The sequence below is a fragment of the Eleutherodactylus coqui genome, chromosome 3 (assembly GCF_035609145.1).
Source record: "Eleutherodactylus coqui strain aEleCoq1 chromosome 3, aEleCoq1.hap1, whole genome shotgun sequence".
In the NCBI taxonomy this organism is placed as follows: domain Eukaryota; kingdom Metazoa; phylum Chordata; class Amphibia; order Anura; family Eleutherodactylidae; genus Eleutherodactylus; species Eleutherodactylus coqui.
Window position 1 is genome coordinate 158,187,888 of NC_089839.1, and position 23,437 is coordinate 158,211,324.

The 23,437-nt window shown below is 44.2% G+C and overlaps 2 protein-coding genes across 3 annotated transcripts in view; one reads left to right on the forward strand and one right to left on the reverse strand.

The window, feature by feature from the left end:
* The window catches only part of POLR3H (RNA polymerase III subunit H), a 34,212-nt gene extending 33,526 nt beyond the window's left edge, over positions 1-686 (reverse strand). Inside the window, exon 1 of the mRNA XM_066596431.1 lies at positions 608-686. The gene's annotated coding sequence lies outside the window, so the exon portion shown is untranslated. The remainder of the gene's footprint in view (positions 1-607) is intronic.
* A 2,500-nt stretch (positions 687-3,186) lies between these two features.
* CSDC2 (cold shock domain containing C2) overlaps positions 3,187-23,437 on the forward strand; it is a 35,287-nt gene continuing 15,036 nt past the window's right edge. The window contains exon 1 of one of the 2 annotated variants that reach the window (XM_066596432.1): positions 3,187-3,270. The gene's annotated coding sequence lies outside the window, so the exon portion shown is untranslated. Of the gene's footprint in view, positions 3,373-23,437 lie in introns of both variants that reach the window. The other variant, XM_066596434.1, reaches the window with a different exon arrangement.

Below are 23,437 nucleotides of genomic sequence, written 5' to 3' on the forward strand. Positions count from 1 at the left end.
TTTAATTTCAATGGGGTTTAAAAAACTGTTCAGCCTCTGGTCGGCTTCCATTAGGTTTACACTTTTTGTAGCGCCGTCTAAAGCGGACGAACGGAGCGAACTGAAGACGTGCTTTACTTTTTTTCTCAGTTTTATTTTCACCTTCCTAAATGGCGCCCAAAGACGAAAGCCCCGGACTGACCCCGACGCAGGTGTGGGGGCGGCCTCAGGCCAGGCTGACACGAACATGTGGTAAAACGGTCCAGAGTATCATCATGTACCGCAGAGTTCTTCACCTGCACAAGACAGCGGATCTCATGCACACGTTGCCTGGTCTATTTCTTTACATTTACGCTCTGTTGCTTAGCAACATCACGCATGATGTAATTACGTACGTACAGCGCATAATACGCAGTAACATTGAACACGCTACATGCTTTCTTACACGCGTATTGTACGCTATGTTCTACTGTACGTTTTAAGAAGCCTCTGGAAGAGTAGAGTAGTGACCTGATTGGTTGCCAGGAGGAACTACACAACTTCACTGTGTAACAGTCCTACTACAAGGAGGACAACTAGAAGGACCGTCACACCGGGGTCCATATACACAGCGGAGAGCCCCTCATACCTGGAACCACGTGATGTACTCCCGGGAAGGCAAAGGACCTGTAGTGACGTCACGTTCATGTGACCAGTCACGTGTGTGGGCGGAGTCAGGCTGTTGTGCAGTGTGGGCTCTACAAGGTGCAGGCAGTAATGCGGTGATGCAGAGCTGTGTGTGCGCGCTGCTACGTGGGTTTGCTGCAGGGTTGACCACAGGATTTTGTCTGTCCCACAAATCAGGGACAGAGAAGAAGCTTCACGGACACATTATGTTCACAGATCACAAAGTGTCGCGTTTCACAGGCTTTGCAGATGGTTGGCGCCCGGGTTGTTGCAGATAGGGGGTGCGCATATACGGGCTTATTCACATGAACATATTTGTGCATGCAGCACGCAGTGAATAGAAGCCATTGATTTCACATGAGCAGATTTTGCACTTGCGTTTTGGTTGTGCGAAAAAATATGCAGCATATTCTATTTTTGAGCGTATTGTGCCCGAAAATAGCACATATTAAACCTAATCGCAAAGGGAGCATGTTTGTGTGTTTAGTTTTTTTTGTGCGTGTAAATATGCAGGACACGGGTGCGCAAAATATTCCGTATAATATGCACACACACGTACAAAAACAATGCACATGTAAATACGCTATCACCCGTGTGAGGCCGGCCTAACTTACAGATGTGGAACACCAACCATTAGATTTGCACTGCATACATCACCATGACAACAGTAGTAACACGCGTGAGCAGGAAAGCACGTGTGTGATTACACCTCAGGAGGTTATTAGAAGATGTGTATGTGTCGGTCACGGGGTTGTCGCCACCACCATCATACAGTATAAGGCCGGGCTCACACAAGCGTAATTTCATCGCGATGTACGTGCGCGTAATGTGCAGTAATTGGAGTCTATGAAAGTACATTGATATTATTGACCCATTCACACTAGGGTTTTTTTATTGCATATAATATACGCAGCATGTTTATTCCATATTACGCACGGTAGGGCCCTATGGTTTTCTATGTTCGTGTAACTGCATTGCGTATGTGCCATGTTTATACGCAACGTCGCTAAGTGACAGCGGGACATTTAAAAGAAACAAGTCAGACTTGCATGACATCGTGCGTGAGATACATGCGTGAGATACGCTGTCATGCACAGTGCAGAATCGCTGCTATACACGGTGATATGCCGGCTCACACAGCGGTAAAACGCCGCATTATACACGCAGCATCTTACACATACGCCCGTGTGCGCCGGCCCCAAGGCCTTTTAGTCAGTATTTGTAAGCCAGAACCAGTAGGGGCACCAAATCTTTCCTTCTGCCTCATTCACTCAGGCGCCATTTCAGCGCTCTGATAGCTGCGCTAAAACATTGCGGCTATCTGAGCGATAAATCATGTGAGCGAATAGCAGCCGCGAGTATGCTCCGCCCCTCCCTTTTCTGGCCAGCCTCCATATTCCTATCTTTTGATGGAGAGAAATCTTGGTGTAAAAAAAAATCGCAATCATTTAGCACACAATTTTCTTTGGCGCGTCAAGAAATCGTTCTTCTGAAAGGACCTATAGGAAACCATGGGTTCTGTGCGATGCAATTTTTTTTTGACGCACCTACTCAGCGTCAAAATGACAGCCATGTGAACGAGACCCTAGGGCTCCTTCACACAGGCGAGGGTGATATCAGGCTGTGACTCACCATGTGAAAACAGCCTCCCCTCACTACCGGGAATCCCTTCATCCCCATGGTGATGAAGGGATTCCCCTGCTGCGGCTGTCACAGCCACGGATTAGGATCATGGTGTTCTCCCATTGCTTTCAATGCAGCCGGCACAAAAGGATAGAACATGGTGCGATTTTTTTTTCTACGCAACATTGCATGAGTGATGAAACCATTGAAAATCATTGGTTTCATAATTCTGCGTTTTCACTCATTCTCGCATGGCGCAATTTTATCGCCAGTATAAAGTCACCCTCAGGCCGCTTTCAGATGAGCATACTGTCACACATCCATAATTACAGGTGACGTTATGACCGCGTCTCATCTGTATCTGCCTCCATATTTGTGCTCATTGGTTCTATTTTCTACATGTGGGGAGCCTCGTAGATTTACACCAGCTCAATATTACGATCCGCAAAACACGGACCAAAGACGGAGTTAAAATACGCCGGTCTGAAAGCGGCCTTCTATTATTTCTCTGGGAGTTCCACTCTTACAAGTACTGGAACAAGATACTAATGGATACACTGTAGTCTAATGACATCACGATTCTCCGCAGGGCTTATTCACACCAGCGATAGTGTTGCATGAGTTTTGTGAAATGCGCACAAAGCTCGCACAAATACGAAATCCATTCTTAGAATCATTCTCAAGAGCTATTTTTTCCTCGCAGCATGTTCCATTTTTGGTCGTTCCCTCGGAAAATGGGAGCATACTTGCAATAATGGTACAGCCAATGAAATGAGTGGCAGAGAATGGGTGAATGTGCCCTCTCCTCCGGGCACAGATAAGCTCCAGTAGGGGATGCAGCCTGGGACATTACTATTCAGACTGTGGCTTTAAAGGGACAGCCCTGTGGAACTCCTCCTGTCACAGACGTCACCGCTGAGGGGTGTGTAGCAGAATTTAGATGCAAAATAACAAGGAAGATTTGGATCTAGGAGAACGGTGCCCTTTAAGTGTCTCTGGAAGGTGAGAACTAGGACTTACATACATACAATGTTCATACCTGTTTTGGGAGGAGTAGATCTGAATGACAGCTGAGCCTGTCATCTGTGAGTGGGGGAAGGCAAGGTAAGGAAGACCCCTTATCCACCATATCTTCTTATCATCCAAATCAGCTATGCTATGCAAAGGGTGTCAAGACACGTACCAGTGAGGAATCATTCCTGCAACATGTTCATGCCATGTGAAGAATGGCTTACGCTTTTCATGCTACCACCGTGCAATCATGTCTGCATATTGGTTGTTTATTGTAACATTTTTTGCAGAGCTTTGTTTATTTTTTCAGTTGTTTGTATCACAATCCTATCTGTACGATTACCAAATATGGGATACAAGAGCTCATGTGACCTGATAGTAAACAGCTAAGATTACAATGTATAGAAAATAGAAATGTATCAAAATCTCATCTGCTTTATATCTGCCCTCCTCCTTCAGTCCTAGGGGGTCTCTATATGACCAGATAAAAAAAAGCGACTAACGTTGATAAATGAATGTCTGGAGCAATAATATGCCAAGACTCCTATATGTTGTATATCAGGCAGCCAGATATAAAGGGCTTTAGGTTATATTACTATCAATCATTGCAACCAAAATGGTGATAGTTGAGTAGATCCGAGGAGACAGTGACAGGTTCGTGCTGCCCCTCTGAAATAAGATTTTGTTTTTTCCTGCAGCTAAATAAGGGCGGATATCTTGATGTGTCACAATCCCAGCAGACCGGTGCCTTATTGCAGTAATGTTGCTTCTCCTTTAGCTGCCTTGTAAGGCAATTTACTATATAGCTTTGTATACATTGTATATAATATATTTTATTCAGCTGCATGCAGTATATATATATATATATATATATATATATATATATATATATATCTGCAGCTAAAATGAGACACAAAGAAGATCCAGACATTTGTACAACAGGGCGTTAAATATAATCTGGTGACAAATCCTTCCACAATAATACCCCCAGGGACAACGCTATAATCGGAGCAGGCAGCCTTTTCCAGAGCGACTCTTAACAATACTTATTAAATGGCTGGCAGCTTCCCTAGCGCAGATAATGTCCTGTAGACTGGAGTGCTGTAAACACAATTCTCAGAGAACAATTGACATACAAATGAAGTGAATCGCGGGCGTATGTGATAATATGGGGTCTACGCTGTAATCCTGAAAGCTTGGCCTGCTGTAGTGTATTGTGCCATTCCTCTGTGATGCACAAATGTGTCGGGGTAATTTAACATGGAGGGGCTTGAAGAACATTGTAGACAAATGCTGCAGTTGTTGATCCATATTTTGAAGCCAAAACTAGGAGTGGATTCGGAAAAGAGGAGAAGTGGTATCTGCCCTTTATATTTTCTCTCCTTTTGTAATCCACACCTGATTTTGGCTTCAAAAACTGCACTGAAAAGGGGAACAAAATCTGTTCCCTTTTTTAATGCAGGTACAGGCAACCTACCATGAATGCACAGATAGAAAATATTTCCTTGTGAATAAGCTCTAAGACAAATAGTCCTTGTAGTACTATATAAAGCGTGCACTGCATAGTAGGGAATCCCCCGCATGATGATGCGAAGAGCACCCTACTGGTGATTGATACAAGCTGCTGGGTTTGAGGATGTGTGATGCTTACCCACAAATCCTTGGATCTAAACAAAAATGAGCAATTGTAACAATGCTTTACAAAGTGCTTTTATGTATATGAATACAGTCCTTATATAAACTACTCGGCCACCAAAACAGCTCTGAGCCATTGAGGCTTGAACTCCATAAGACTTCTGTGATATTTAGCACTAAGAAGTTAGCAGAAAATTCTTAAAAGGGGTTGTACTATGTAATAGGGAATAACCTTATGGTGAATGGGGACCACTGATCCTGATGACAGGGGTCCGATGGCTCCGCATGAATGTGTAGCAGAGAATGTGTATGTGAGCCACCACTCCATTACAGTGTGACAGTGACGGAAATCGTCAAACACTCATACATTGTCATTTAAGTGAATGGAGCAACAACGCGTTTGCATGTCCTCCACTCCATTCATGCAGGCACCAGCACAACCCCCACTCTCGGGATCAGTGAGGGGCACAGCGGTGGGATCGTAAGGTTGTCTCCTACTCTGCGGATAGTTGCGAGGTGGGGCTTCTATGGATTAAACTTTTTTTTCCAGCACTTCATACAGATGTTGAACCAGATTAAGGAAATTTGAGGCCAAGTCAACACCTTGAACACTTTGTTATATTCTTAAAACCATTCTTGAAAACTGTTAGCAGTGTAGTACAGCACATTATCCTATGGAGAGGGGCCAATGCCACTAGGGAATACAGTTGTCACGATGGGCCGTATTTGGTCTGCAGCAATGCTCAGGCAGGTTGTATGTGTTAAAATAGCACTCCCATGAATGCCAAGTTTCCCTGTTTCACACTGCCTCTGCCTACTTACTTTCTTCATATAGTGCATACTGACAGTCACAGCCAGCTATCCGCATGACATAAAAGATAAAATGATTACTCAGACTAGGCCACCTTCTTCCATTGTCATGTGGTTCAGTTTTTGTGCTCAGGTGCCTATTTAAGGTGTTTTCAGAGATGTATCAGGGGTGAGTAAGGGCAGTCTGACTAGTCTATGGCTGTGCAGCTCCATACTCAGCGCGTTGCGATGCTTTGCTTGCTCTGGCACCTATCATAGTCTGCATTAGGATTTTCAGCAATTTCTGCTACAGTAGCGCTTCTGTGAGAACGGACCAGATTGGCTAATCTTGTCTTCCATCAATCGACAATGCATGCCCATGACCATGTTGACAGTTGGTTGTTCTTCTATGGACAAGTCTTGGAGGTACGAACCACTGTATACTGGGAACACCCCACAAGATCTGTGTCCACTATATTTCCCAAATGGCAGTTGTTTAGCTTTCCCAATATGGCCCCTGTCATAGTCACACAGATCTTCAGGGTGCTATTACATTTGCACCACCCCATTGACTTTTCTGGGGACCTTTGGTGCATATTAGAGCATTGTTCCATCTCTCCATTTGCGTATTTTGCAGAGGAGCATGTATGGCCTTATAAGTCTCCTCCCACCTTCTAGGTGTTCTCCATAAGAGGAAAGGATTCCCTTCTTGACCCAAGATAATTTTATTCCCTTCACCTCTCAGTGGTTTTAGAGCGTGGACACAAGTAGTAGCAGCTGCTGCAGTGTCTGTGCCTTTCATGATCTGGCTAATGGGTTTATACAGTATCTACAGAGACTTGCTATGATAATTTAGGTTAAAAAGTGATTCCAAGTGATCCAAAAAGATCTAGAAAAGCTTGCACAGTGGGCAGCGACTAACAGAATTGTATTTTACAAGGAGAAATGCAAAGTTCTACATCTGGGCAAAATAAAGAAAGCACATACAGAATGGAAGGACTTGAGCTAAGCAGCAGCAGCACATGTGAAAAAGACTTGGGTATACTAATAGATCATAGACTGAACATGAGTCAACAATGTGATGCAGCAGACAAAAAGGCAAACACAATTCTGGGATCTATTAAGAGAAGCATAGAGTCTAGATAACATGAGGTCATTATCCCCCTGTACTCTACCTTAGTCAGACCTCATCTGGAATACTGTGTCCAGTTCTGGGCACCCCACTTTAAAAAAGATATAGACAAACTGGAGCAACTTTAGAGAAGAGTTACCAAGATGGTAAGTGGTCTGCAAACCATGTCCTATGAAGAACGGTTAAAGGATCTGGGAATGTTTAGCTTGCAAAAAAGAAGGCTGAGAGGAGACTTAATAGCTGTACACAAATATCTGAAGGGCTGTCACAGCACAGAGGGATCAGCCCTATTCTCATCTGCACAAGGAAAGACCAGAAGCAATGGGATGAAACTGAAAGGGAGGAGACACAAATTAGATATTAGAAAAAACTTTCTGACAGTGAGGGTGATCAATGAGTGGAACAGGTTACCACAGAAGGTAGTGAGTTCTTCTTCAATGGAAGTGTTCAAACAAAGGCTGGGCAGACATCTGTCTCGGATGATTTAGTAAATCCTGCACTGAGCAGGGGGTTAGACCCGATGACTCTGGAGGTCCTTCCAACTCTACCATTCTGTGATTTCATTGAAAACTTGAATATGTTGAATTAGAACTGCTATTAAACAAGTGCTAGCAGCAGCGGCTAGTGCTTTGTGTTTTCCTGATAATTGCCAGCCTGCACATGTAAGCCCAGGTGCAGCCCAACAATTAGTACTACTGCGTGAGCAATAATGGCAAGTAATAGTGCTAATTATCCGCCCGCACCTGTCCTTGCTGGTGCAGTCAGGCAATTGTTAGGAAAACACGGGCAATAGCGGTAGCTGCTAGCTCTTGTGTAATAACACCCTGTCTTTTTATTTGGCAACAATAAGAATTATTTTCCCTTTAAAATTTTGTCTGGCATTCTTGCTGCTTAAAGCCACCTGTCCATGGGCGTTGCATTTTAACGCGAGCGGATTTCCGCCGCAGGAGAACACTTAAAATCACCTTGATTTTCCACGATGAACCTTTCATTTCGCAATTTTTATACGCATGCGGAAAATCGCGGCGGATTTCCGCTCGTGTCAGCAGGTTGCGCTTTCCATAGTTATCCTATGGGAAGCGTTTCATGCGTTACCTGCGTGCGGATTATCACCGTTGATAACGCAATGAAGAATCGCCTGTGGACAGGAGGCCTTAAGGAAGTTTTTCCCGCCACTCATGCTACATGCATATGAGCGCAAGTGTCTCAGACTTGTCTGGGCTTTCTCCTCTTGTTTATCTTAAGCCATTACTAGTGGGGTACCACAGGGGTCGGTATTGCGCTCCAACCTCTGTGTATTTGTGGTGCTGACAGCATGCACCCGCTGATAGGTCAAGATCCCGAGCGTCGGACCCCGGCTGATCAACTATTGATGACCTATCCTGATGATAGGTCATCCATAGTATTTCACTGGAAAACCCCTTTAATGACCTGGTAGAAGGATTGTGCAGTAAAATATCAATATTTGCAGATGACACAAAACTATTTAAAGGGGTTGTCTCGTGAAATCAAGTGGGGTTCAGCACTTCTGTATGGCCATATTAATGCACTTTGTACTATACATCGTGCATTAATTATGAGCCATACAGAAGTTATTCACTTACCTGCTCCGTTGCTAGCGTCCCCGTCGCCATGGATCTGTCTAAATTCGCTGTCTTCTGGCGTTTTTAGACACGCTTGCGCAGTCCGGTCTTCTCCCTGGTGAATGGGGCCGCTCGTGCTGGAGAGCTGGTCCTCTTAGCTCCGCCCCGTCACGTGTGCCGATTCCAGCCAATCAGGAGGCTGGAATCGGCAATGGACCGCACAGAGCCCACGGTGCACCATGAGAGAAGACCCGCGGTTCATCGTGGGTGAAGATCCCGGCGGCCATCTTGGTAAAGGAAGAAAGAAGTCGCCGCAGCGCGGGGATTCGGGTAGGTAATAAACCTTTTTTTTTTAACCCATCCCTTAGGATTGTCTCGCGCCGAACGGGGGGCCTATTGAATTTTAAAAAAAAACGTTTCGTCGTGAGACAACCCCTTTAAAGATATTAACACACGAGAGGAGACGAGGAGATTGCAAGAGGATCTGGATAAGTTGGGGACAGAAAAGTGGCAACTGAGGTTTAACACTGATAAATGTCAGTTTCTGCAAATGGGTAGGAAATACATGTCCCCATTACACACTAAATGGGAAACCACTGGGGAACACTGACATAGAAAAGGACTTTACTTAACTGTAAGCTTAACTGGAGCAACCTGTGTCAGTCAGCTGCTGCCAAGGCAAACACGATCATGGGGTGCATCAAAAGAGATCTAGGGACACATGATGAGAACATTGTTCTTCTTCTTTACAAGTCACTGGTCAGACCACACATGGAAGATTGTAGACAGTTTTTGGCACCAGTACTCAAGAAGGACATATCAGAGTTTGAGAGGGTACAAATCCGGGCAGCTAAAATAATAAATGTAATTGGTGGACTACAATATCCAGAGAGATTATCAAAATTGGGGTTGTTTACTTTAGAAAAATGATGGCTGAGGGGCGACCTAATAACTATGTATGGATATATCAGGGAATAATACAGAGATCTCTCCCATTATCTATTTATACCCAGGGGAAAGCGCTCTAATAACTATATATAGATATATCAGGGGACAATAAATCTTTAAATAAAAATTTTTTTTTATTTGTATAGCGCCAACTTATTCCGCAGAGCTTTCAGGTAATTTATTACCCAATACTAAGCTCGGTACTTGAGCTAGCTACCTGAGCCATGCGGGGATTAAACTTGCAGGTTGTGGGCAAGAGCATTTCTGCAGTCTGCCGCACGGGACTCTGAGATCTCTCCCATCATCTATTTATACCAAGGACTGTAAGAAGGGGGCGCTCTATTAACTATGTATAAATATATCAGGGGACAATACAGAGATCTCTCCTATCATCTGTTTATACCCAGGACTATGACTGTAACAAGGGGGCGCTCTCTACGTCTAGAGGAAAGAAGGTTTCTACACGGACATAGAAGGGGGGTCTTTACTGTAAGGGCAGTGAGACTATGGAACTCTCTGCCTGAGGATGTGGTGATGGTGAATTTGATAAAAGAGTTCAGGAGGAGCGATACAGTAATACATGTTATAATCATTAATACCCTCAGAAGGGTTGTTGATCCAAGGATTGTTCTGATTGCCTGATTGGAATCAGGAAGGCACGTTTTTCCCTTAAATAGGAAGGGTTGGCTTCTGCCTCTGTTTTTGTTTTTTTTTGCCTTCCTCTGGATCAACATTCGGGGGGGGGGGGTAACAGGCTGAACTGGACGGACATATGTCTTTTTTTGGCCTTCCATACTATGTGACTGTATTACTGTGTATGTTACTATGCTCACTGCCTACTGATTGATATTCCCAGTTCCTTTTGCGCTCTCTGCCTATCAGACTCCTTGCCACAGACTTAAATGTAGTATGTGCGGCAGGAAAGCACTGATTTCAGGAGCATGGCAGCAGTTTGAAATGAAGCAGAAGTATGAGTTTGCTCCCTTTCGCATTGCCATCTGTTATTGGGATTCATTTCCATGCATGATTATTTCTGCAAAGTATTGTCATCAAAAGTTATGATCTGCTGCAAAGTTGTTCCAAGCTGCACCCCATGACTTGGTTTATTTTACGTTGCGCTCAGTTCTTTTCTGCTGAAGTCGGTCAGGTAAAGAGACCATGCTTGCACAGGATTCTGTATCCCCCCCCCCCCCCCCCCCCCCCCATCTCAGTGGTTTACCTACCAGGCAGCATCAAGCTTCAGCTCGGTCTAACTGAGCAGTATGAAGGTAGACCCCTTTTACTGATGTAGAGGAAATCTGAAAAGAAGGGAGATGATCTGCAAATCACAAGGAGAGGGACTGCAGTAACCAGTGTAAGAGACAGAACCGTTGCAGTCACGTGAATATAGATGAAATCACAGACACTTTTCTCAGAAATGAATCAGAAGTTTCATGAATATTGTTGATACTTCAAGTGAAAATGCCGGTTGATGTTTGTGGGAGAAGTGTGAAAAGTTATTAGCTTTAAGGCAAAAGCAGAACAGTCACCTGCACTCCGACTGGATAGGGAACAACACAGAATGGACAGTATATCTATCAGAATATTGCCCCCTGGCAGTAATGACTGGTGGCTGCCTGAGATGGACTACACCCCTTGTCTGATGGATGGGGCACTTCCTTCGTCATGATTGTAAAATATTTGTACGTGTGATTGATGAACTCTTCCAACTGACCGTGCATCATATTCTTGGATGCTAGAGGGCTTTTTGATGAATAAGAAGGATTCTCAATATAACTTTTCTTCTCAAAAGAACAAGATTTGTACACATCCCAGCAGTGCTGTCTGTTTTATGTTCTATGCAGAGAAAGGCTTTCCTCTGCGCTGGTCAAACACAGACCGTGAGAGGAGGGTCATGTACTGACAATGGTTATTAGTCTAAGGGCCCCATTTACATGGGGCAACCGTCAGGTGCAGGAGCAATCATTGTTTAGTCAATGGACGTGGAGCAATCCGAATCATTCCTTCCTGTCTGCCTCCATTTACAGTAAACAGGCAGTCCTTCATAGATAAATAACTGCCTGTTTACACAAACAGATTGTCATTTGACTTTTATCCCTACCCAAACTGACCTATGCGCTAATTATCATTCATTGTTCAGATTGTGCAGGCATTTACACTGAACAATTACTGTTCAGATTCTCACAATCCAGCCCTTTAGGCTAAACATATTAACATAGTGTTGCGGCGGTTCTGGGATTGCCACTTTACTGGTAGTCTGGTGCTGGTTTTGGAGATGTTTCTACATCTTCTGGCTCAGTGGGTATGCTATTTGGTGTGACGTGCTTGGTGGCACCTGTGGATGATTACTTGGGCTATTTAGCCTGGCTGTAAACTGAGCTGAACTGTGGTTGATTCTCAATCTCTCCTTGACTGGGTTAGCAGTCAGAAGGTTCCAGCTGGATCGTTCAGTTACTTACTGCATCTAAAGCTAAGTACTGCATTTGTTTGCTTTGTTATTTTGGTTTCTGGTTTTTGGCCTCTTTCCCCACGAAGGGTCAACTAGGGGTCGAGGTACGCGGTCGGGGCCATCCTTATCGGGGCAATCGCCCTGCTTTCAGACAGGGCCCTTCTCAGTGTTTGTTTGCATATGGACACTGTTTCCCATATTTTTGCTCCATTCTTGTTTTGTTGTTTATTTGCATTTTTGTTAGATCTGGGAGTGACAGATCAAGCGCATCAAGGTGGGATGTAACACATAGTATGTAAGGCTGAAAAAAGACATATGTCCATCCAGTTCAGTCTATTACCCGCCCCCCCCCCAATGTTGATCCTGAAGAAGGCAAAAAAATCAATGAGGTAGAAGCCAATTTTTCCCATTTAAGGCTTCTTTCACACGAGCGCATGTCGGCCGGCCGTCTTCATGGCCGGCCGGTATGCGTAACGTTGGGGGCGAAAAACTTGGTGAACGGGTGCACAAATCAAAGGCCATCACCAGGCCATCTGCCATTTCCCCTCCCTCCCCATCGCAGGCTCACCTGTCTTCCTCCCGCTCGGTCTGTGCAATGGGAAGGGAAGAGATGGGGCGGAGCTAAGCACCAATCTGCCCCGCTTCCTCCCATTGATGGCTATGGACAAGGGGCACTTAGCTCCGCCACGCCCCCTCCAATTGCACCGAACCAGCATGGAGGAAGACAGGTGAGCCTGCACGGGGAAAGGGAGGAGAATAGAGGGAGATTAGCAGCCATGCTGCTAAACTTCCTCCCACCTACGGCCGCTGCCATGGGCTCTCATAGGAGCCCATGCAGAAGCCGAAGTATTCTGGCCAAAACATAGTTCCAGAACTATGTCTTAGGCCTGACGTAAAAACGCCAGGCGCTATAGTGGCTTGACCCGACGTTTTTACGTCTCACAAATACGGAATCCAATGCATCAGATCACAGCACATATCTTAGGCAAAGAAATTCCTTCTTGACTCCAATCTGGCAATCAGAATAATCGCCGGATCACCAACCCTTTTGAAGGTATTAATGGTAGACATAGTAGACATAAATAATGGGGCATATTTACTAATCCTGTCTAGTAGACAATGTAAACATGAAGCAGGTCATCTAAAACTGTGCTACATTTATCACAGTGGCTAATGCTGGATGGTAATTTTGATTTTGCCTAACTTTATACCACCTGTTGGTTGGCTTAGTTTGGGCCAAAATTATGGAAGAAACAGGCGCAGCTTATCTGATTAGTAATTTGGCCTTCCTTGTTAGGCTACCTACACACAGGTGAGTGCAATATCAAGCCGAGAGACTCTGCCCGATATCGCGCTTGCCAACGTCCATTTTCACTGCGATGCAAGGCATTTTTTGGGCAAAAACACCTATCATCTCTTCTGTGAAATAGCAATTTTCCGTCTTGGCTTTCAGCTGTGTCGGAGAATCAGCAAGTCTTTCCTGTTGTTTTCAATGGGAAACCTTGCATCGCATTCACGAACACAACACACACCAGGCGAGGTGTTTTACTGTCCCATGGAAAAGAATGGGCGATGTGTTCCGAGGAAAGGTTTTTTTTTTTTGTTTTGGTTTTTTCTACACCACCTAATAAGAAAGAACACAGTATGTTGTATTTTACCTAGTATTATGCGCAATAGAGCCCTATTGTTCTCTATGAGCGTGTAATAAACAATTTACATATGTAATTACGTATGTGCGGTGACTATATGCAACGTCACTAAGTGACAAAGCGGGACATTTTTTTTAAAAAAGGAAAAAAGTCAGACCGCGCATGACAGCGTGCATGAGATACACTGTCATGCACAGTGAAAAAGCAGTGCCACACGTGGCGATAACCATCTGACACAGCGGTAAAACACTGAGTTATACACGCAGCACTGCACAAGCCTGGCCGCACAGGAACAAGCAGGGAAGTGTTAAAATTCAGCAAACAGAAATCTGAACATAGCTTCTTGTGGCACATTACAATTTTAGGGAGATAACACACAGATAAGGCTCCGTTTACACCAAACGATTTATCATTTGACTGAACGAACGATGTCAGAATTCGCTCATACGCTCTTGTGTCGCCTGTTTATACAGCAGATACATTGTTGGTTTGTCCAAACGAGAAGTCATACAGTCATTCACATTCGCTGCATAAGGCTGCATTCCTACGAACGAATATAGGCTCGGTTTTCACGCCGAGCCGATATACGTCGTCCTCATCTGCAGGGAGGGGGGGGGGGAGGATGGAAGAGCCAGGAGCAGAAACTGAGCTCCCGCCCCCTCTCTGCCTCCTCTCCGCCCCTCTGCACTATTTGCAATGAAAGGAGGTGGGATGGGGCGGAGCTAAGTTTTGAGAATTAGCCCCACCCCTGTTCTGCCTCTCCCTATTGAAAACCGAGCCGATATATGTATGTGTGAATGCAGCCTAAGTGAAAGCGACTCAATGATCGGTATTTAAACTGAATGATTAGTGAATGAGCCAATGATGACTAAGATGAATGAAAAGCAAATGAATTATCATTCATCATTTAATCGTGTGCTGCATTTACAGGGAAAGATTAGCATTCATTGTTGCTCGTCTCAATGATTATTCGAACAATAATCGTTCTGTTTAGGAGGGTTTTCATTCAAACAAGTTAACAAACAGTGGAATAAAAGGAGAAAGATCCCTGCCCATAAGAGCTTACAATGTAAATAGCTAGTAGTCGTGAATTTCATGAGAAGTCAGAGGTTGAAAGTAGAATTTGGCGACTATTTTTATGCTTCTAAAATAAGAAAAATTCTTTGCAAATAGTTTTAATCAAAATAACTTTCTTTCTACATAATAGCTGTTATACGAACCTATGGTGCCATGGTTACAGAGTACCAACAAAACCATGTGTAGTCTGATAAAGCAGTTATATGCCTTCCATCTGTTACTGCTAGCATACATAAGTATGACTTCAGGATCAGACTACTCAGGGCTTGTTTGTAGTCTGTAACCATGCCAATACATCGGTCCACATGGGAGCTGTAGACAAAACAGGATGATTTTGTTTTTCACAGTCTCTTGATATTTTATTTTACATGCATCGGAACTACTTATGAGGGTGCCTTCACATTTGCGATAAATTTGCGCAATGCAAGAGTGACTAAAAACGCAGGATTATGAAACTAATGATTTTCAATGGTTTCTTTCCCATTTGTGATGTTTTCACTCATGCGATGTGGCATTAAAAAAAAATCGCAGCATGTCCTATCTTTCTGCATTTCATTCTTTTTATCCCATGTTCCCCTACGGAGCCTTTGTTTTATCGCATACGAATGCACTAACTTGTGATTTTCGTGTGATGCGGTGCATTTTTAACTTAAAGTCCTATTGTCTAAAACAAGCAAAACCCGCGAAAAACCGCAAACGGCAGCGATATTTTTGCAAGAAAAAGCATCGCTGCCGCTCAGACATTTCATGAATAAAATTGTGACTTTGCTGCGATTTTCTCACTGTGATATCGCGATCGCCAGTGTGAAGGAGCCCTAAGGCCTCATGTCCACGGGGAAAATCAGATCCGCTGCAGATTCTCCATGGAGAATCTGCAGCGGGTCCCTCCTGCCCCGCGGACATGAGCGCCGAAAATAGCAATTTAAAAGAATTTACCTATCCGGCGCGGGCGACGAAGCTCTGCTCTTCCTCACGGCCGGATCTTCATTTTCGGCCGGCGGATGAATTCCTGATGCCGGCGGCACGTCGCCGGCACGTCGTCGACGTGCCGCGCGCATGCGCCGGGCACATCCGCCGAGCCGAAGCAAGGGAGATGCGGCCGTGAGGAAGAGAAGAGCTTCGCGGTCCGCTGCGGGTGAGTAAATGCTTTAAATTCCTATTTTAGGTCTCCCGTGGATCCGGACGGCTTCCATAGGCTTCAATAGAAGCCCGCGGGAGCCGTCCCCGCGGGAGACCCGCATGAAAATGGAGCATGGTCCAGATTTTTTCATGCTCCATTTTTTTTTAAATCACTTTTATTGACGATCCGCGGGTATTTATGTACCCGCGGGTGGTCAATGCATCCCTATGGGGTGCGGATCCGCATGCAGGAAATCCGCTGCGGATCCTAAATCCTATTTTCCCCGTGGACATGAGCCCTAAGAGTATATAGCCTTTAATGAGACCTTTTAAGGCCTTATTCCCATGAGCAAGTTCCATTTTGGCGCATTTTTAAAATGCGTGTTTGTCCGTGTGACATACATATGCATTTCGTATTTCCATTTTCTTACATCCAAGTGCGATTCATGTGTCATCTGTTTGTTTTTGAATAAGCCCTAAATATAAGTCTCCAGTCATTTTTAGTAAATGGAAAATAGGAATGACATCATTGGACTTTGTAGATAAACAACTCGTGAATTCTAGATCTTGTATATATGATGTTCGTAGGATTGTGGAGAGCAAACATAATTTCCTAATAACTGACATGCAGGAACTTGATTAGGATTTGCATTTAATGTGTTGGCACAACTGCATTTTATGTAAAAATTACATGTACATTGCAAGAAGGACTTGACGGTGTGCAAATGCAAACTGCAAGACCTCTGGATACAGTATGTCCACATGCTTACATTTAAGAATTACTTACTTATATACAGCATATCCTGTCGCACTCTGGAAAAAAAAACTTTAGAGAAACTGAATGTTCAGTTCACAAGAAAATAATAGATGCAAGGTTTAGGCCGCAGGGTGTCCGCCTCAGGATTCCACAGCAAGTACCCTTCATAGCATGCTATGGAAAAGTGCTTTTTCCTGCACACGAGCAGAAATCAATTGTGATTTTCTGCTCCTGGAGGAAAAAATTGTAGCATACTCTATTTTTGTGTGCTGTCCGTATGGACTGCTTCCATTGAAGTCAATGGAAGCCATCCGAACAGTGGCCCTTCCGTAATTAACATTGCATAAAGGTTGCAATACCTGCGTCTTCGCCTAGCAACGTTGCGGGAAAATCTGCACTGCGCATGTCCGAAGGCGAGCTGTCCGGACCATAAACAGCACAGGAAAAGAAAAGAAATGACAGGTACACAGGGTCGGATTCTGATGTGGGATCCAGCATCCGAAATCCAACCCATTCGTGTGCAGACGGCCTAAGGCTGCCTGTCCACGGGCGTTATTGGATTGCATTCCCCGTGGTGATAATCCGGCCGCGGGGAACGCAATGCACGCTTTCCATAGCCTTACTATAGAAAGCGCAGCACCCCTGTCCACAAGCAGAGAATCATAGCGATTCTCCACTTGAGTGCAGGAAATCGCAGCATGCTGTGAATTGTCGCGATTCTCCGTGGTCAGCCTATCTGTCAGGTAGGCTGACAGCGGAGATCCATCCGCTGGCTTCTGCTCCTACCCGGCGGCTCCCACAGCGGCGATCCGCCGCAGGATACCGCAACGCCCGTGGACAGGCAGCCTTAAGGGGAAAAATGTCACAGAGTCGGTGAGATCCTAATAGTCAACAACTTACAGATTAGAATCTAAAATTAATTCCTTTATTATATAATGATTAAAGACAAAGCAAGAGATCTGGCTTTGTAGCCATAGAGTGATTATTATGGCTGCCGATCACGAGGTTTTAAAAAAATCCACTGTATAAGACCATGGCCTAATTTACAAGTGAGGCAACCCAAACAATAAATAACGCCCTATTTGTAGGCAGATGGTAATTGCTTACTAGGATGTATGGTTGCCACACTTGTAATAGCAAGGTCACTTGTCATATGCGAATATGTTCACATATAGGTTTATAATGGGGCACTAATCTCACACGGACAGTGTATTGATAATTATTTCACAGCGACACATAATCAAGAATGTGAACATGGGTCTACAGTAGATGCGGATTTGAGCACCAACCTCACTGACAGTGTACTACTAGTTCATAGCGACATGTAACGTGTTTCTAAGGTCAATTTAATAGACTTCTCTTCAGGAGTCAAGTCAAAGTAATAGAAATTAGTCTTTTGTTAATCAATCTGTCTTCATAACGACAGGAAAGATTACCAAATGGTGATGAGAACAAAGTAATAAAAGTTGATATTCAGGTAATTCAACTGTCATGTTAATGACAGAGAGGATTGGGAGCAATGGAACCGCGGCATGTAAAAGAAGGACAGAGGGAGGGGGCTCCCTCTGTCACCCATCAGACTTCCACAATGTGATCGTGGAGTCCCAATAGGTTGCTATGCACTCAGAGGCTTGAATATGACCTCCAGGGCTGCCAGCTACAGTGGCATATGAGGTTGAGCTTCATAGGCTTTATAATACACTGCAATACTGGAGCATAACAGTGTATTATAAGAATGATAAAAGATGGTGATGTTCAAGTCCACTAGTGTGATAAAAATAAAAATGAAACTGTTAAATCCCTACATGTCCTCCTTTACTATGTAAAAAATTAAAAATAAAGTCACAAGTCTGGCATTGCCACGTTCGTAATAGCCCAAAGAAAAAAGTTAGTGCATTATTTAACCTGCACGGAGCGCGCCATGAAAAAAAACCTATAAAAAACATGGTGAAAATAGCTAATTTTGCCTATCTTGCCTTACAAAAAATGGAATGGAAAGCAATCAAAATGTAGTATAAATGCTACCATTAAAAAGTACAACTCATCCTGTAAAAAAACTCCTTTAAATGAAAAATGCCTTGCATCGTTGCGAAGAACGCACATTGGCAAGTGCCATATAAGGCCAAGTATCTCACACGTGGGCATGTAACCTTAGGCTGTTAACACTAAAGTATATTTCAATGAAAAGCCACATTAAAAGTCAGCGTGGTTGCTGCAGATTTCTAACATGGATTTTCGTATGTTACAGCCACGGATCTGTGCTTAGATTTAGCACAGTCAATGGTGGTTTTTCTGATGCAAAACGTCACTTTTTTTTTTTTTTTACACGATTTCACGTTCGTATGTGGGGAAAAAAGTGTTTTATACACTATAGCACAGATCCCATTAAAACTAATGAGAAACTTCACATGCAGATTTCACTGTGAATTTGATGTGGATTTTGCACAGCTTGCACTTCTATTTCACAGTGAAAAACACCATGTGAACATGGTCTTAGCAGTATCGGGCCAGGGCCCACCAGTAAAATTCATTATGAGGACCCCTGTACAGCTACATACAAATATTACCTCATCCCCATTCACAAATTCCTCTCTTCTACATTCTTCATTTATTTCAATAGTAAGGTGGCTGCGTTTGCATGCGGCCTGTGCCCACTGAAGTATAAGGAGAATGAAGCAGGCTAGAATTGGTAGACTTCCATTAAGGCCGCCTGCAGACGGCCGGGTCGGATCCGGCTGCGAGAATTCTCGCACTGGGACCCAACCCGATCAGACAGCAGTGCGAAACTCACCCAGTCCCGCTCACAGTGACGTTTCTGCGAGCCCCACACAGAATTAGAGCATGCCGCGGTTTGTTTTCTGCGCGTGATTTCGCGCAGACAAACCGCGGCCGTCTGCATAGGATTGCGTATTGTAATGCAATCCTATGCAGGCGTGTACGGGCGGAAATTCTGCGGGGTATCCCGCAGTGGAATTTCCGCCCATCTGCAGGCGGCCTTACTCAATATGTACAGATCCTGTGCACAGCTTGTGGGGCACAGGGTGGAGCTAGTGACCCACCCTGGCTCTGGGTTCACCGGGGAGAATTCACCTGTTACCCTGTGGGCTAGTCCGAGCTTGGTTGTAAGTGACGAATCGGCGCAGCACTAACAGCCAAGGGTGCTGCTGGGGTCTTAAGACATCAATGTCACAATCCTCAAGACTTATGTTCCCCCTCCTTCACCCACACAGTAATAATTCCCCTGTGCTCCCACGCAGTGTTAGATCTCATGAGGTCATCTTTATTTCCTGCACTGTAGAAAAAACTGAAAGAAACTCCCCTGATAGCACAGCCCGGAGACTGACTCTCACCACAAATGAGACTGAGCACATGACACCTCCAGCTACTTCAGCAGCCTTTCTATACATTTGACTGGTCATCTGGTCATTACATCATGATGGTCCTTCAACCTTTCTCTGTTCTCCTCCAGAAACCACAGTTAATTGCCATTACACTAGGCTGGCACTCCCCCCTTCCATTATCATTGCACCCAGGGCACATGCCTCGCCTGTCACCCCCACCCCACTAAGTCATTGGTTAAAGTAGTGTAGTGTTTGACCTAATTGCATTCTATAACTTAAATAGTGACTGAATGCGTAAAGCATACCTGAACCTGACTTTTCAGATTACTTTTAAGAAAAAGCTGCCATGTGTGTACATAAAGAACAGCACTATTTCTGACCATTATATAACTTATATCTGGCATATATCACTAATTTTCCCTCTGCAGGTTGTATATCTAATTTTCAGATCCCTCAGAGCTGGTGAAGTCTAGCTTTTATGTTGTCTTCTATAACACGCAAATGGAGAAGACGGCATGTTTTACTCCCTGTCTGTAGCACACACGCATATAAATAACATCATCAGAGAGGACACTACAGTAGTAATGAGAAAGGTAGATGTGATTACAGTAATTATAGTACAATAAAAACTCACCATTAGCTCCAGCACCATGTATGTGCGAGTCTCTGTTCCTCTCCCTTCTTCACTCCATAGACTTCTATGGCCAGCATGATTCATCACCTTCCTTCACTTCCTGTTCTCTGTCTTGTTATCTCTGTTACTAGAGACAGACTTTACTTGACAACAGACAGTAAACAGCAAATTAGAAGGGAGAGAGACCCCTAGTGGCTATTACTTTTGAAATGTATTTTTTTTAACACAAAAATTTTATTTTAGGCAGCTAAAGTGATGTGCACTTTTGCTAATCATCACATTGGCTATCTCATAAGCACAAGTTATTTGAAAAGTCAGTGAATATTTAAAGATTTTGTACAGAAGAGCCTACAGAGATTTTTTTTCCTAATTGTTGCTCTTAGTGTAGACTGGGGCTGTCCTCTAAAGGGAGATTAGATTAATTTTTTGATGGAGCATTCGACATATGCAGGGATGGTTGTGAGGAATTATCGCTGCTGATGCTGAGCGGAGCATACTACATCAATGCCTACTTGAGAGATGAGGGAAGAGCACTGGTCATCTCATTCCCTCTCTACTGTTTCCTGCAAACTACTAGAAGTATCACCATGCCAATTGTCTGTGCACATCACATACCATGCATACGCGGTAAGATTATGGGGATTGTGGGCTATTTTTGCTATTGTACGGAGCTTACGAAGATAGACAAAGGTCAGAAATTAAAGTCACAACCAGAGAAAGCACTGAAACTGGAACAGCAGGAATATAGGAAGGTTAGAGAAAAGCACAAGACACAAGAATGCTCCACGTGGGGTAAAGATATTCTTCTGGCCCATTAGATTGTGTAAACTAAATCATCAGATGTCAAGAATTTGTAGCAGCTTGCTAGTCACATCATATCTTCAGGACTATTTTTTGTTTTGCCATGGATGGAAATCAATGGGTTTTCTCTGCATATTGAACGTGCAAAATGTTGCGCAAATATGTTTGTGTATCGCAAGCCTAAGATACCACTTCTTTGGCCAGAAACTTTGGAAGAGACTTCTCTCCCATGATCTGTTTAGACCCCGGACTGGGGAGGGGGAGAGGCTCTCTCTACGTCTAGAGGAAAGAAGTTTTCTACACCAACATAGAAGGGGTTCTTTACTGTAAGAGCAGTGAGACTATGGAACTCTCTGCCTGAGAACAAGGTGATGGCAAATTCAATAAAAGAGTTCAAGAGGGTTCTGAACTTTTTTCTTGAAGGATACAATAGTATATGTTATAATCATTAATAACTTCAGAAGGTTTGGTGATCCAAGGGTTTATTATTTGGAGTTGGGAAGGAATTTTTTGTCCTAAAATGAGGAAAATCATGAGTTTTTTTTGCTTTCCTCTGAATTAACATTGTAGGATAACAGCCTTAGGGCTCTTTCACACGAGCGTATATTAGCCGCTGTTTTCACAGCCAGACAATATCCGCTACAATCTGAGGAGTAAAAACTCATGAGTAATTAATCGTTCAGATGGCATGGGCCCGGCGCATATACACTGAGGCTGCCATGCCGTTGCACCTTCCCTCCCCCTCGCCAGCTCACCTCCTCTCTCCTGCCCTCTGGCTGTTTGCAATGGGAGGGTGTGAGACAGGAGCGGAGCCAAGCTTGTCTGCAGCCAGAAATGGGAGGAGGTGGGACGGGGAGGCACTTAGCTCTGCCCCTGTCCGGCCCCCTCCCATTGCAATCAGCTGGAGGGGAGAAAGGAAGGTGTAGGGAGTTTAGCAGTCACGCTGCTAAGCTCCCTCCCACCTCCCTTCTCTGTCAGCTGTCATTGGCTCCCATAGGAGCCCATGCAGCGGCCGATGTATTCCGGCCTGAAAGATAGTTCCAGGACTATCTTTTGGGCCTGACATAAAAGTGCCCAGCGCTATATTGGCCGGCCGGACGGTTTTGCGTTACAGGAATACGGCCATGTGATCTGATGCATTTGAATCCAGTGCATCAGATCGTAGTGTATATCAGCCAGTTGTGAAAACGGCGGCCGATATACGCTCATGTGAAAGAGCCCTAAACTGGATGCATGTTTTTTTGTCAGCCTTTAGATATTATGTTAGGTGGCTTAATACAGCAAAAACGGAAGATCCAGCATGATGTGTAGAGAAAACAGACGTCTTTGTTCAATATAGTATAAAAGCTTCCTGTACACAACGTCCACAGAGAAACCGCAGTCTTCATCACTCTGCCGGTCTTCTCTATAGCTGTGTAGACATTGTATACCATGAAGCTTTTATGCTATGTTGCATAAAGATGTCTGTTTTATCTACACATTGTGCTGGATCTTCCTTTTTTGCTGTATCAGTATCCACATGTTGTTTTTATTAAAAAAAAAATTTCTTGTCTGCTTTTTTTTTCAAAATGGTGATAAAATGAAAGCCATGCAGAGTGTCTTATAATAATCACTTAAAGGGGTTGTCCCGCGGCAGCAAGTGGGGTTATGCACTTCTGTATGGCCATAGTAATGCACTTTGTAATATACATCGTGCATTAAATATGAGCCATACAGAAGTTATTCACTTACCTGCTCTGTTGCTAGCGTCCCCGTCGCCATGGTGCCGTCTAATTTCAGCGTCTAATCGCCCGATTAGACGCGCTTGCGCAGCTGGGTCTTTTCCCTTCGGCTCGGCAGCAGCGGTGTTCTGGCTCCGCCCCTTCTACGCGTCATCGCGTAGCTCCGCCCCGTCACATGTGCCGATTCCAGCCAAACTGTTTACTATTCACTTGCTTTTCGCTATCACTGACATAGAATGTGAAGCACTAAGCAAGAAGCCAGCGATAGTCAGCAATGATCTGCCTGTCTAAACGCTCTGCACAAGCGCTAACAAGCAGTTTCAGTGCTCATTCAGTTGTTTAGAGAGACAGATCGTCCCATCTAAATGCACCATTAGATATTGTAGCAAGCCCTAAATCTTTGGGACAGATTCAGTACTGTGTTCAGAGTATCATAAATTGGCTATAAATTTGGTCATAAATGGTAAAAAATTAGCATTCACACTTCTTTCCCTTTTAGAATTTGGAGTTGCTATTTATTATA